The sequence below is a fragment of the Macadamia integrifolia genome, chromosome 3 (genome assembly GCF_013358625.1).
Source record: "Macadamia integrifolia cultivar HAES 741 chromosome 3, SCU_Mint_v3, whole genome shotgun sequence".
NCBI classification, from domain to species: domain Eukaryota; kingdom Viridiplantae; phylum Streptophyta; class Magnoliopsida; order Proteales; family Proteaceae; genus Macadamia; species Macadamia integrifolia.
Window position 1 is genome coordinate 3,684,450 of NC_056559.1, and position 16,730 is coordinate 3,701,179.

Here is a 16,730-nt window from a genome sequence, read left to right on the forward strand (position 1 = left end):
TTCGGTTCCATTTGCATATTGAAGAAAAAACACTTCAACAAGCCTCTAATTAGCCACATCATCACACATTTTGACTTTCATTGGACTCCTACAAGATCTACACATTCAAAGCTTAAGAAAAGTAAAGTTCTCTCCAAAACCAGGTAAAATTTTTAAAACAGTTTGACGGTTGCTGCCAAACAAAAGTGTGACTCTAAAACAATGTCATGTCCTAATGTTTTTGCATTTTTATGTTCTAAGCATATTTATTAACTTTAAAATAAGTTATCCACTAAGTTTCAGGTCAAAATATGGTCATTTGACCACCAAAAGTCAACCAAAACAAAAAAAAAACCATTTCCACCAAAACGAAACGAAATTTCAAACCTTGACAAAAATTGAATTTTTGGTTATAGGGGAGATTTTCAACTTTCAAATGCTGGGGTTTTTCTCAATTCTGAAATTTTATAAATCTTATCATGGTAAAACATTGATAAAAACCAAAAGTCCGATAAAATAATCTTTTATTTTGATGTCTTTAAAATTATTTTCATTCAAGTGATTTTAACAACATTCACGCACTTTAAAATAAGTTTGACCAGACTTAATTTTGTCATTACAATTCATTAAACTTGTTGGAAAGTTGATTTTGTGTTATACCTGATACAAAAAGTCTCATGTAAAAGTAAAATCATTTGACCAATAAAATTCATCATAGAACAAAAGCATGTCTCTGAATGTTAATTTTTTTATAACCTAATGTGACTTAATGTTGATCTTTGATGATTAGATGTGGCTTAATGTTAATTTTTGATGAATTAATGTGGCTTAGTGTTGATTTTTTATGATACAAGGTATATGTAGCGTATTAAACAATGTTAGAAAAGAGTGAAAATAAAAAATAACACTAGATGCCTTTTGCCTAAGGCGGGCGCCTTGTTGCCTAAGTGCTTAGGCATCCCTCTAACGCCTTGGTTCGCTTGGCACCGTGACAACTATGCTCCTTGGTGTTGTGTCACCACCCAGGTCCCCTGCTCCCTAGCCTTCATCCACTCCTCATGCTCCCCCTCTTGGCTCAATGTAGTGTGCGCTCTTCAACCAAGCCTCAACTCCATGTTAAGACGGCCTTCCTCTGCACTTTATCCCTCCTATCATTGTTGGGAGCTCCAAAGTTGCACACTATCCTCCTGGCTTGTTGAATGATGAAACCAGCCTTTGGCATAACTCTTTGGTCGGACATTTTTTAGGCTCCAGGCCTCGGTTCCACATTGTCAAGTTGCTCCTTACCAAACAATGGAGCTTACAAGGTAATAATGAGATATACCTCATGGATAACGGAATTTTCATCTTCGAGTTCCCACAAGAACTTTTCAAGCTTCATACCCTAGAAGGTGGTCTGTGGAAAGTTGGGAGGAAACCTATTTCTCTCCATCAGTGGAACCACCATCTATAGCAAAATCGTTGTCGGCCTAGCCACCATTCCCCCGTGGATCTCTCTTCTTGGACTTCCTCTTCATTTTTGGTGCACAGAGGGTTTAAGTATCCACTTCAATGCTCGCACGAAGCGAAAAGGCAGGCTAATTTATGCCCTTTTTGTATTGAGGTGCTTGCAGATGAGTTGTTGTTGGCTCTTCTTCAATTTCTATTAATGATGGTGACAATCACTCCTTCCAGTAGGACATTATCTTTGGCATTGACTCCAGCCTCTATTCTCCCAAACCTGCTTCCGCTTACCAGGAAATCCCTGATTCTCCAACCGCTACTGTCAATACCCATCCTTCCCTGAACCACACCTCCACTCTTTATCCTCCTCCTTATCCTTCAAACCTCCATTGTCCCTCAATCCCTGTCTCTGGCAGCCGCTCCCCTAGATGCAAGCATAAAGCTCACCGTCATAGGAAGTCTCTCTCCAAAGACACTACTGCCTCTGGTTCTCCTAATTATAGTAGTGGCAGTTGGATTTGTCCCTCCTTCGGAGTAAGTGGCAGGTCTTCCCTCCTCCCTGTCATTCGAGTCGTCACCATTGTCTGGCCAGTTCTCTTGCCTTCGGCATTGTTGCTGCCCCTACTCCTGAGTGCCTGTCTCCCCTGCATATGGCTCCATATTGCCCTATCAATAGAAGGGTCCCCATCCCATGATTCCCCTTTCAACGCGTTCGATGGATATTACTCCCTCCCCCTTACTCCCTCTATTCCCTTCCCGTTGGCCCCTTCTAAATTGCAGGAGTTAACCATTTATCGAGTCCTCGATCCTCCCTTCCCCCCCTTTTGCCTCTATGTGTCAAGTCGGGCCCTTTGCTGTCCTATCTTTTTCTCCCCTATTCCCCCTTCATCTCTTGTCCATGCTGACCCTATTTGGCCAGCTCCTTTGCTCGGCCTGCCTGACACTCTTCTTATCCCTCTTAAGCATTGGCCCATTTCACCCTCCTTAATTCCTTTGGCCCTTCCATTTTGGTTTATCTGTGTTTGGCCCCTAATTCGGTGCCTGGGTTGGTCCCCCTAGTGCCCCATATTAGCTCCCATCTCTCTCCCTCCGGTCCCCTCCAAGCTCTCATGGTCCCTCGACCCCCCTTCATTTTTACGACCAACATGACATTCGTTCCCCTTAGTATCCCAAGAATCAGACCTACATGGACTATTCCTTGCCCAATATTGAGAAAATTTTGCCTCTTAGCATGGAGATCCATAGCTGTCCTTTGTCGTGACATCTTGTAATGATTTGGTGGGCCTTTAAGCATTTTAGGTCCTCCTTTGAGTTTGGGTCTAGTTTATTATATTCTCGTCTCTTATTGTATTTTTTATTTCTTTCCTTTTACCTCCCTAGGGAGGTGTATGTAATTCCTTACATCTTGTTAGTGAAGTAATATATATGTCGTAGAGAATCTTTTCTCCACACACAACATTCCACTATTCTCTTCTTTCTTCTCCTTCTTCCTGTTCTTCTTCCTCTTCCTCTTCTTCTTCTCCAACCTTCCATTCACTTGTTCTCTTTTTTCTCTTCCCATCATTTATTCTAACTGGGTATCAGAGTTCACGTGTTGGTTTGAGAGTTGTGCTACAAGTTTACTACTTCCTCCTCTTCTATTTGGAACCCTAGGTCGCAAATAGGTTACAAGGAAAAGAATTCTATGTGAATAGGAATGGAAGGAAACAATGGAGACACTAAGGGAAGTTTTCCTTTGAAGAATAGGCACTTGTAGCTTGCATCAAGTAAACCCAAACCTAGGCAGCATTACCGTGAGCCCTAGAGTAATATCTCTCTCTCTCTCTTCTGGCCAGCTTTGGAGCAAGAACCAAGCCTCTTTGGATCGCCCTAGGGTGCATTATCAGTTTATCACCCACTCCTGGCCTCAAGTCAAGCTTCTTCGAGTTGTTGTTCCACAACTCCTTTTTTCTTGGATTATATGGTACTGTCAGCCCTATTTTGGGTCTTTTTTGCTTCTGAAATGATGTTTGTGATGCTTCCAAATGCCATGTGTTTGACTTTAATACCAGGCCAAGTGTGGCATCATTCCATTCGCCATTGGCTCGTTGTGCTAATGACTCCACCGGCTGGGTCTTCAGTTATTACCAAAGTAAATGGATACTATGAGCAATTGGAGGCTATCAAGGGCCCGTTTGATAACGTTTCAACCGTTTCTATTTCAAGAAATGGCAAAAACATAAATTTTCGCTTATAGAAACAGAAACCGAATTGAAGGTGTTTGATAAGTCATTTTTCTGAAAGTCGATAGTAACCAACGAAAGAATGGCCACGAGTCATTTCCAGAAACGGCGAAACAAGTAGAACTTGTTTTGCCTGGGTCGTTTCTTGAACCATAAATAGGTAGAAATTTCTATTTCTATTTCTGAAAACAAGTGAAACGAAACAGTTTTATCAAACGGGCCCCAAGATTCCACACAGGAAGGGTTGAACAACCTTAGGGCCCTAAAAGTCATGATAGTCGCTCTCATAGATGCCTCCTTGTCTTCTGTTTGGCTTCAACAATTAGCAATATTCCACCAAACAAGTTCTTTCTTTTCTTGGTAGAAATTTTTTAGATGGAAAAGTCATCAAAGATTCCAAAATTAAGGACTCAAACAAATAAATAAAACCATCCCAAGCTCCCATTGTTTTAAAGAGAATAGGAAATGGAAGTGGCTTAGGTTGTAATGTCATTTTGGGGAACACTCGAGGCCTAACTTAGTTTTAATCTCACTTTAATTACACTTGTCACATGCTTTGCTTTAGAAAATCTGTGATTAGGCCCACAGGCCTCACTTGGGCCACCCACACACACTCCCTCCCCCTAGAATTTTTTTTCCTCCAGTAACCTAAATTAGAAAAAGCACAAAGTATACAGATGGCATTTTGCATTGCAATTGGAATATGGGATACTAAAGCCACTACGAACTCTAAAAGGCATTATATATTTATATGTACCCAAGCCAAGCTAAACCATGCACAATACACAATACATAATACCAAGCCCATGATAACCCAATTTCAATGGATAATTACTAAGGCCTTGGTTCTCAGGTTGATGGGCTCGACCAGCTTTGGAGTTTGGGGTGACCCAGCTGGAGTAGAATCCTTAATCAAGAGAGAAAAAAAAAATTCTTCTCTAGGGTAAGAAGCTGGAGCAGAGGAAGAACTGTAAATGGCTACCATGGAAACAATTATGGAAATATAATAATAAGTAGCATATTAATAAAATGGAAGAGGAGACCTCTTAACGAATATTTTTTTCTCTTTCTTTTAGAATGATTGGTTAACTGAGAGGGGGAACTCTGGACCCAAATCAAGAAGGAAACCTCTTAACAACTTGGCCCATACATAAAAGGGTCAGGGAGAGTGGGCTTTAACGCAATCATTCAAACACCTCTGTATCCTGGGCCAGTCTTGAATCCATCAATCAAATAAATTGCCCCAACTAATCCATGATCCTCTGTTTCACACAAGTACATAGTTTTTAAGGCGGTAAAGCGACAGAGGCATTTGAGGGTCTTTCAGAGCGCCTTAGCGATAAGGCGGGCATAAAGCGTCACCTTATTGACTAAAACGTTTCTATGAAATTTTTTTATATAACCAATCTATTTGGCTCTAATCCTAGTTAAATCCTATTACTCATATGTTAAATAAATATTAATGGTTCTTATTCATACCAATGTAAGATATTCATCAAGAAAACAAATCAATAAAGTGAATAAACTAAGTTCATCAATCATCATAACATATTAACATATAATATAAATAGATAATTATGAAACAAAATTATAAATATAAAGAAAAGAAATAAAAAATACAAGTATTTATTATACTTATCTCTATGATGCGAAAATGAGTGCCTAAGCCCTAAAGAATGAAGCTCTCTGCTGCCAGAGCAAATTCACCGTTGTCAAAGCAAAATGGTCGCCTAGATCAGTGGTTCTTCCTTGTTCCTTGATTCCTTCTCAAAGCCCTTTCTTAAAACCCTTGTCAAAATCCAAACTCTGTTTCTGAATCGTGTTTTTGTTTCGTTTGTTTTTGGTTATTTTTGGTGGAGTAAAGTTGATCCCATACATCTCAAGTGTTGACAAAATCATACACCTACCACTAAAAAAATCTATATTTGGAATCTTCATCGAGTAATTTTAAAATGTATTTAAAAAAAAAAAAACCCATAAAGTGTCACTTCACGTAAGGCGGAGCACTGCCTTACCATCTCTAGATCGCATCAACGCCTTAGCAGCGCCTTAAAAACTATGCACAAGTATCAATGTATACTTCTTTTAGCTATGGTTTGCTCCCTCTAACCTCTACATCCCAGGACTTCCACGGCTTGTGCCCATTCAGTAGTTGGTTGATTGATTAAAAAAATGTCATTTGGGAATTTTATCAAACACTTTGGGTCATTATCAAATAAAGAAATTATAAAGAGGAGAAATAAATACTGAAAATTATAAGATAAAGAAAATGAACCTACTCCCTTGGGCCCATGCTATGGGTCTATTAGAGTATTAGCCTATTCTGACTTTTACAACCCATGGGCTTTTTCCCGGACCTTAGTTGAGTCGTTATTAGATCATGTAGCTGATTTAATCAAATTATATTATATCCTAACTCCCAACTAACTATGCTCTAGCATTAAGGAAATTGTTAGAACATGTGTCTTGCATAGTTGCATCTAGAGAACATGCCACAGGAGAGAAGTAAACAAACAAGGATGGAGAAATACTAGCAAGGCTACCCAATAACCTGTAGTTATACACATGTAGGATAAGAGTTCTGGGAAATCCAATATTTAGGTCATCCTAAACCTTTACACCTATAAACCAACTAAAAGGAAAAAACATTACAGTTCAGCTATAGTAGCAAGGAAAATTTGAATATTCCATACCTTGGTTTACAACAATGACCTCCCCATTGCTTATAATCTCCATTGTTTCAACAGTCATGTTTCTTATATCACAACATATCAAAAGAAAGCCAGCACGGGAAACTACAGGTCATGCAAGAAAACACCCTCATTTTGCACAACAAAATTTGGCTGGGGCTTAATACATAACATAGTGCTAAAATGACCACATGATGAGTTAAAAAGTGTAAGGATTACAGATCAATTTTATCTCTGAGAGAATGTCAATATATATATATATATATATACACATGTATTAGATTCATTAAAAGAGAAGATGATAATGTATTAGTAAGTGATGACAAGATTAAAGAGAGATGGAAAAATTATTTTCTATAACTTAATAAATGAAAACAATACAAGTAGTACTGTTTTAAAAGGTTGTAACAACCATCAAGAAACCACAAATCTTAGATATTTTAATCATATTTTTTATTGGAGTTTTCGTTAGAGTTTGAGTCAAGAGTTCTGGAAGATAGGCTAGTTAGCTTTGGATTCCATGTTTTCGGAATAGAACTTGATTTTATGTTCTGAGTTTTAGAGTCTAGTTAGGAGTCTTTATTTGCCTCTTTATATACAAGGAAGTAACCAACGGAAATTTCAGATATGGAATGAAAAGTTTTGAATAGTTTATGTTACCATATTGGTACAAAATCAGGTATTATGACCTCAATCCCATCTCTCTCTACCCTATGACTTGGGTTTTCTCTTCTCTCTTTCCCTCCGATATCTGCCTCTTTACTTTATTGTTGATTATTCTTCTTTCTTGCCCCTATTGTTATTACTGGGTTCTATCTGTTACTTACTGCATCTGTCTTCATGCCGAATTGCAAGGGACCTAGATAAACACCTTAGTGAGCAATCGATTGGGCCTAATACCTTGGGCACAAACTGCCCTTTCATAGGCGATTGAAGTCCCAGATTTCAGCCCCAAAGAACACCCCTACTGTGTGTCATTGTTCCATAGACGAGATTCAGTATTGATTTGTCCCTAACCACCAAACCTCACCTGTGGATGTTTCTCTGCTTAAATTGTAGTCCTTGGGTCTGCTTCTATTTTTGGATTTGAAAGAAATTGTAGTCCTTGGGACTGCTTCTGTTTTTGGATTTGAAAGAAGTAGAAATATTTAACCTATCCTAAATTTCCATATGATTTGGAGAAGATAATCTACTATCAGAACCAACTTGGTTTCATGTGAAGTAGATCAACGACAGAAGCTATTTACTTACTGTGTCATTGTTCCATAGACGAGATTCAGTATTGATTTGTCCCTAACCACCAAACCTCACCTGTGGATGTTTCTCTGCTTAAAATTGTAGTCCTTGGGTCTGCTTCTGTTTTTGGATTTGAAAGAAATTGTAGTCCTTGGGTCTGCTTCTGTTTTTGAATTTGAAAGAAGTAGAAATATCTGACCTATCCTAAATTTCCATACGATTTGGAGAACATAATCTACTATCACGGAGGACCAACTTGGTTTCATGTCAAGTAGATCAACGAAAGAAGCTATTTACTTACTCTTGAGGCTCATGGAAAGATTTAGAGCTTACAAGAAGGATCTCCATTTGGTCTTCTATGACGGAGTCCCTAGAGAGCTAATCTAGCATTTACTAAAGAAGAGAAGGGTACCGAGTATATATGTAGATATTGTTGTTGGCTGGTGGTCCTTGCTGGCAACCTCTGCCACATAGCGGTGATGACGTGGCCGAAAGTGGTGATCATAGTTGTCACCGCATCAAATCGATCCATGGCGGTAAAAAGATGGCTAATCGATTTGGCGATGAATCGCCCGTTATAGCGTTGCCATTGCGATCAAATCGCCCATGTATCATTTTTTATTTTACTTATTTTCTATAGTTATTTAGTATGTTATTTCTTTATTTTCCTTATTTTCTAAAGTTATTTAACATGCTAGAAGCCTACAATATATACCCTATAACATATAAAACCAACATTAAGCAACATCAAATCGTCAAAAAATCAACATAGCCAACAAAACATTATCATAAATTTGTAAGAAAAATTATATGAAACAACATATATGATATATCACAATAAACATTGTTAAAATATGTTGCAACAGAAGAGAACTAGAAAATTTCCATCGAATTAACAATTTAACACAAGTATATTGGGAACCAGTAGCACATAGACTTACCTTGCTTAATATTAATACAATCCACAATACAGAACATGGTTCTTAATCATGGAAAATCTGGTAATTGAAGACCACAATCATGACTGCTAAAAAATTTGCATCAATGAAAAAGGCAATACAACATTACAAAAAAAAAAATCCAAGGACAGCAGCTACTGGCATGGCAAGAGCAACCTTGTTCAATATCTCATTAATAGCAGTGTGCCAGTGTGTGTGTGAGTGAACTAAGGAAGAGGAAGAAGAAGAGAAGAGACCGATTAGTAGTAGAAAAGGGGGGGTGGGAGAGGTGACGAGTCAAACAAACCAGACTACTAGAGGCAACAGGCAAGAAAAAAGAAGATTAAAAGAGGAGAAGAAGAGAAGAAGAGTCGATACCTCATGAAGAAGAAGGTTAGAAGAAGAGAAAGAAGAGTCTTGCTGCAAGATAGAAAAAAAATAAATAAAAAAAAATCTAAGGACAGCAGCTACTAGCAGCCGCAGGGCAGGAGCAACCATGAAAAAGGAAGAAGAGAAGAAGAGCATAAGAGAAGAGAAGAACAGAGGCAATAAACCAGGAAAAAAAGAGAGGCAATAAACGGGCACTTGGGCAGAGACGAAAAATCAGAAAACAGAAGAAGAGAAATGAGCGATAAAGTATAAACCAGAAAAAAAAAAAAAAAAAAAGAGAGAGAGAAGAAGCGATAAACCAGGGAAGAAGAGAAGAACATACCTAGCAACACCGGAGCAGATGACCAGCGACGCCGGAGCAAGAGAAGTAGGGAACAGCAACACTAGAGCAAGGGAACAGCGACACCGGAGTAGATGAGGAGAGTCTTCACCCTTCCGTCTTCACTTAGTTCACGTAGGGTTCAAAGTTCGAACTTCAAAGGTTGAAGAAGGGTTCGAAGTTCGAAATTAAAACAGTAACCTTAACAAAGTTATAAAATAAAACCTGGAAAATCAATTTAGAAAACAAAGAATTTTAGAGTATGATTGTGACTAGGAATCTAGCCAACCCCAATTAGTTGGGATAAGGATGAGTTGTTGTTGAGTATTATGTAAGAAACTGAAATCGACCAGAAAATTCAGTTAGACATCGTTGTGGTAGTTTGACCTTGAAAGATCGAGTTACAGGGCAAAAAATTAGGTTTTAGTTTGATCTTTGAAACTTGGAGTTGCAGGGCAGAGCCCAGCCATATTGCTGCTTCGATGGGAATTGAAGGGAGAAGTGAAGCTAAATCGAGTCAACATGGTCGAGTTAGATGGGTGATCCTACTAGGAAGTTGACTGATCTCAATCTAACAGGTTGATCCTCGAGCTGGATGACCTGATTTCAGAATACTACATGTGGTGGGTTAGATAAGGCTGAAATTTGTAAGCCAAGTAGATCCCAAGGTCCCTGACCACAATTCAAATTTCAGCTCAAATAGATTCGGACAAATGGAAAAATAGAGATTTGAAAAAATTTGATACTATAGGAGGTTCCATGTCAAAAAATGGACAATTGAAAATACAAGAAAGACGCCATCAATACATGGGACTGTATATGATTCAAGTTCAGTCCAAAATCTGATGCATAAATGATTCTGATCTTTCCTAGATAATTTAGCTATCAGAATTACCAAAGCACCCTCCCACATTGCACAATTAGGTATAAAGACCATAGAGTACAACCTGGTTGAGTATACTTAAAAACATTTGTTCTCTTCATCTACGTTCTCAATAAATTGAATAGATGTGAACCACACACTTTTGCACTGCATTTCAGCACTAGACATAAAATAGAACTAGGTTCCCTCCATAAACATATTGAAAATGAATATATAACCAAATAAATAATTGGGGGTGAGGAACTATACTCCACTATGCCTAGCGGAGCGTATCCCTTCCTATCTACACATAGAAATGCATTGGTGGATCCAAATGATGGAGGGTCAGGTAGTCATTTCATTAGAAAAAATACAAAATAATCATATGAAGATACTAACCCCCCATCGAATCTGGTAAATCGCTGATCTCGCTGGTGACTTTCCTCCATATCTTTATATCTTTATGTGGCTCAACTGATGGCATCTTCTCTTATGTCATCTTTCACAATATTCTTGGTAAAATGCACTTTAAAGATGATCTCCTAACAAATTGAAAAATAAATAAATAAATAAATATATATAGACTTTTTGGCAAAACAAGAAGTCATTCAAGGTATCAATATTCTTATACCTTTCAATATGGAAAAATATTCCATATAAAAAAATGAATTCCCTTTCTATATAATATAACCAGAAAACATGTTATACACACATTCAGACACAAACATTTAGAAAATGAGAGAGGATTACCAGACTTCAGATAACAACTATAACATCTACCAATTACTACAACATTTTTCCTCTAACCACTTAGAAATGTCTAACAGTTACACTGGCACCTTATGATTACATAGACAGAAAAAAGGTCATGAATACCTTTTACTTTAGAAGTCCAATTTATTGTTTATGAAGTAAAGGACCAAAATATCCCTTTGTTTTACATAATAATTGAACTCTTATTGAAGGACATCCTGCCATTTGAAACCAAACAGGAAAAGTGAAATGGCAAAGTTTAAAAAAGAAATTGAAAATGACCACACTAATGTATATAGTGAATTTTTGACCAGGCAAAATCCCTTGACTATAAGTTGCTTGCATTGGGGCAAGGATCCAAAAGATTTGATTCCATCAATCACTAGCCTCACCAAAGGGACGCCCCAGACAAGGTTACAATTAGAACATGATTACTAGACTACTAATAACAACTAGAACAGTTTCTAATTACTACAACATTTTCCAATTGGAAAACTATCATTTAAAACTCAGACATGTGCCTGTTATCTTTATGTATATTAAGCACCAAAGAAATGGACTCAAAACAAAATTGAAAAGATTGATAATCAGTTCCAATAAAACCAAAGATTATTATATCTGGTAACTAGGTCTAAGGTCACAATAGTTTCGGTTAAACAATCACAAATGGTTCCATACCAAATCGAAAAAAATTATTGGGTTAACCAGTGAACAGTTTTTCACACTCCACCATTCTCCAGAATCCAAACCATCTACCACCAATGCTTAGTTTGGGGGACAAACTGAACTGTCAAATATTCCTTGGAGAATGGGGGACCAACCACCCCTTATGTGCTGATACAAAATGCAACAACTTCTCCCAATAAAAAAAAAGGGCATTGTAGAAAAATATGGGTTATCTATCTCTTTTTTAAACGATTTGCTTCTATTGATTTCAAAAGTGAAAACGAAAAATAACCCAATTACCAGGAGGTCTCCTATTCGAGTCTCCTGCCGTTGTGCAGAAATTCTGATACAATCTTCTAACTATGTTCTTCTCGACACTTGCAGACTCAAAACCTCAAACCCTAATACTTAGCCTAAAACCAAAGCCATTAACCAGTCCTTCGTGGTTTTCACAACTCATATCCAGTTGACTTTGGAAACAACTTGAAAATCTCCCTGGACAAGGGAACCAAACCATCATAACTCTTATTTTGGGCCAAAGATATGGGTTGACCAATTAGTTTGCACAAGATCGACGGTTCACAACGTTCATGGTGGGAATAAGGGTTGCAACAATGTGGTGTTGCCATTTTTCTCCTTTTAGAAGATGTAACCTTTTTAATATTTAATTGGACAAGTGTTATCTATTTAGGAGCATGGGATTGGGATGCACTCCAACACAAATGCTTCTCGAACGACTCATCCAATGGTTAGGAAGGCTTGGACACACAACTCCTGGTCGATGGCCTCAGGCACCTCTCCAGCAGCCAGAGTTGAAGAGGCCATTGAGGGTCCCAACCGTCAGAAGGACCCCAGCTATGTGCTGTGGCATGTGCCAAGATTCATCCGACTACATGGACCTCATTGGCAGCCTGTCCAGCCACTAGAGAGGACCGACATCCTGATTGATGCCCCTATATGCCCTCTCATTGGCTAAGGCACTGGCATTGGAGCCGCACTCCTACTAGAAAATATCTTCTCCTATTTAATTGAATAAAATTAAAAACATTAAGCTCTTAGCAAAATTCTGGCCAAACCTCTATATGGTTTTAATATTTTCCCAAAAATATCCTTTCAACATTCAAACGGTCATACCTATTTGTAGCACCGCATTGAATGGATTATCCATTCATTACAATCTTCGAAAAACTTGATTAAAAATTAAACAAAAAATAAGACATCTCCAATGAGCAATCAGCTAAATTTGGATGCACAAATAGAATTTGGTGCAAGTAAGGCAATTTGGATCACCTTTCACGACACAAAACTCTCAACAATATATTCATCCTTACTAGAAGCAAATCTAGTGAATGTCAGATGACTGATTTGTTTTTTGTTAAAATAAAAAAATAAAAAAACTTTCTATTTGCATTCTCTTCAACAAATATACCACCAAAAATCCAAGGTGCATTATCGATGGGGCGATAATAATCCAATCAGTGGTGCTACAAGGCGTCTTAAGCGATACCTTATGACGACTTATGACAAAGGCAGTCGTCTTATGGGGGGGTTTTTTTTTAACACAGTATTAAAATTGCTTGATGAAGATTCCATATTAAATTTTCTCATAAGCAGGTGTATAAGTTTTGATGCACATGTGATGCATTGGATCAAAAATTTTATAACTTAAAAGACAAAACCCCAAATCGCAGCTCTCTATCTCCACTCCAAATCGCAAAACCCCAAAGCCAACGGCCTCACTCGCTCGTCCCTCCTCCTTCGATTCTTCTTCGGCAACTTCTCCAGCGACTATCAGTCTCCTTTGGCAGCCTTCGGCGACCTCCAGCGAAGGTTTCTTCCACTCTCTCCAGATATGTTATTGTTTATTTTTCTATTTTCTGATTTTTCATATCTTCTTTGTGCGTTTTTTTTTTCCTCTCTTCTTCTTTCTTCTCCCTTCTTCTTACTTCTTCTTTCATCTTCATCATACACCATACGGTGAGACTTGAGAGTCGTTACATGAGTCGTACGACTGTAACGACTCTCAAGCCTAACAGTTTTTTTTTCCTTTCTACGGTGAGACTTACAACTCTCAGGTAACGACTCTCAAGTTTTTAACAGTTTTTTTTTCTTCCTACAGTGAGTCTTACGAGTTACGACGTTGTGTGTTTTCTCCCTTCTTCTTCCTTCTTTATTTTTAATTTTGCTTTAAACTTTTAGTGATAATAATTGTATTCAAAGTTTTGGCTTATTCTTTCCGATGCAATGAAGTTAGCTAACAAGCTTTTTGCAATTTTGCTTAAGTATTGTTTTCACCTTTCAAGAAGACAAGAAATGGCTAATTGGTTATATTTAGACTAGAAATAGTTAATGATAGCCGCCAGCCTCTACTCCGTTTAACACACACACTTTGATCTGTTATCTGTAATTCTGTAATCTGTATGCAATTCTCAGATATGTTATTGTTTATTTTTCTATGTTCAGTATGTTGAGTATTTTTTTAATTTTTTCTTCCATTCTTCTCTAATCTGCCTTCTAATTTTTAACCTAAAAACTAGGAACTTGAATGGATATTGCTTCTGTATTCAACTGGATGAGTGGATTCTGATGTTATGATGTTAATGTCTCCATTTTTATTTTTTTTTTATCTTGTTCTTATTCCGTCTTCTCAATTTCTCATTATATGTTAATATGTTATGATGATTAATGATTGATGATTGATGATTGCTGAAGATGAACTTAGTTTATTCACTTTATTGATATGTTTTCTTGATGAATATCTTACACTGATATGAAGTATGAACCTTTAATATTTATTTAGCATATGAGTAATAGGATTCAACTAGGATTTGTGCCAAATAGATTGATTTTATAAAAAAAATTACACAAGAACGCTTTATCGCTAAGGCGCTCAAAAAAACCCTCAAACACCTCCGTTAGTTAGATACCTAATTATATAATAATAAATTATTAAAATTCAAGCTGTTAATTATACAAAACTGTTGAAATTAGTTGACTTCAATGGGTATAAATTTCATTTATTTAAAAATTTAAGAACTATGGATGAAAATGAAAACAAGTGTAAGTCAGCAACTCATTGCACACAGCTGGGTGCTTTACATACTTATCAGTTACCACTCATAAATCCCAATGCATTAGAGTTTTAGAAATTTTCCACACTTTCTTCTAGCAATAATTAACAAGTTTGTCTACAAAAGTGTAACCAGGTCATTATTATTCAAGCACCTAAGCTATTAATTTTCCCACATACCCTTCAATATATTCAGTTACAATTCACTGTTATTACAAACGACCCTAGACCTCGAACTCCCGAAGTGTACCTCATGCTGAGGATCATGGTGAATGCACAAGATTTTAGTTCTTGGGAATCGGGCACCAATATCGATACGGCATAGATCCAAACCGGTCTTGGACCAATCAGTTTTATCCTTACTTTTCATTAAAATGGTTATTTTTTAAATAAGATTAGGCTTACTTCCATCAAGAACATCCATTGTTCAACAAATATACAGAATATGCAGAAAAGAGAAGCCTACTTTTAATTTCTACTTTGCATAGTCATAGCAATCTCAATCCTATTATGGAAACTTTCTATTCTATAGGGTTGAATAGATAATGCAACAATTCAGCCACAAGTTCTAATTTTGTAATGTTCTAGATAAAACCAATGACACCTAAGCTTATAAGCATTATAAACCTCATAGACCTATCAACATATCAGACTCATGGTGGGGGAATAGGAGTTACCCATGCCTGATGATGAGAGAATAAAAGAACACTTGTAGCTGAATTGTTGGTCAACAAACAATTCAACAAGGAATGGCTATAAAGGAATGGCTGCAGGATTTTGAGCAGTAACAGAACCTCGGGAAGACTGTAGAGGCTTCATGTCATGTACATAGAATTATAACAACATCACAAAGTTAACACCTAGACCTAAGATACCGTGGGGTGGGTGTCCTAACCCTGGCCTTCGCAACACTCAACTGTCGGAGCACCTAAGCCGTCACTTTGGATGGTGAATGCATGTGCATTTTTTGTATGTATATGTATCCTTCTCACCAAACATATCAGGTTCATTTTCACACTTTGTTTTGGATTAAAGTTTTCAAGAAAATATGAAGAAACTATCTAGGTATTGGCAGTGGGTAGCTCTTTGTAATAATGAGAAATTTTTAAGGAGAAAGGTACATCAGTACTACTGCTGGAATTATGGTGTCTATGGAAGAGAAAAAAATGTAAGACTAATCCAAGATCAATTTGGGTGATGTTTAGTTGGTCTATTTTGAATAAAATGCAGAGAAGCAAATTGGACAGCAGTAGACAAGTTAAAAAAAATTACAGTGTCCTTTACCAATCATAAAAGTGATATTTGGTAGAAAGATCCAATATTCAGTCACATACTGTTGTTCATTCAAGCAACCTCTTAGTTACAAATCCAGAACTGTTGACACACTGCAATCCTCTACATCGGCAACTACCTTTTCATTGCAAAATTTGATTAAACCAAATACTGAATGAATAATTTCATAGCAAAAAGAGAGTCAATAGGTAAAGACTAGCAACAGAAAATCTGCCTAATATGTTAATTCCCAAACTATGATTCACAAATTCCTTTGAATCATGAGGACAGACAAAGCAACCACTTCCTTCCATAAACAAACAAAACAACACTGCGATTTTCACCTTCCATGGTTTAGGGATTTTGAAAAAAAATAAAAATAAATAAGATGAACCAAATTCTGAGATAGCAGAGAATGACACAGAGAAGGTGATGAAGAAGAAGAGTTGAGAGAGAGTGCAGAGATTCACCTTCGGTTGTAAGTTCCAAAATCCGCAGCCCCTACTAGTAATGTGCGCAAAGTCCAGAGACTTTCTGCCAAGAGGCTTCGTCAAACCTGAAACAACCATCCGTGAACAGAAAAAAACACCCCAGAAAAATTAGACATACTCACAGCAAGCAGATGGCACGGAGTGGAAGAGGATGAAGAAGAGTTCAGAGAGGGTGAGAGAGTGCAGAGATTCAGCTTCTTTCAAAACCGACTCTGCAGAGGCTTTGGTCGTTTTCAGAGAAACTAGGGCGTGATTCTGTGGTTGTCACTTCTCAGTGGAGCTATTGTCTAGCCCCATCTGCCCTAACTTCCGTTTGGAACAGAGCGCTCTCTCTCTCTTTTTCTCTCTCGTGTCACTCAGAGGCCATCTAAAGCAATGGAACTTTTTCAATTATAGAAG

The 16,730-nt window shown here is 37.4% G+C and overlaps 1 long non-coding RNA gene across 1 annotated transcript in view; it reads right to left on the bottom strand.

Annotated features, from left to right (window-relative positions):
• Window positions 1–16,693, bottom strand: part of LOC122074856 — a 22,546-nt gene extending 5,853 nt beyond the window's left edge. The window contains exons 1-2 of the long non-coding RNA XR_006139074.1: window positions 16,311–16,693; window positions 10,479–10,621 (exon numbers count right to left, since the gene is read on the bottom strand). This is a non-coding gene — a long non-coding RNA (uncharacterized LOC122074856). The remainder of the gene's footprint in view (window positions 1–10,478; window positions 10,622–16,310) is intronic.
• Window positions 16,694–16,730: the final 37 nt, after the last annotated feature.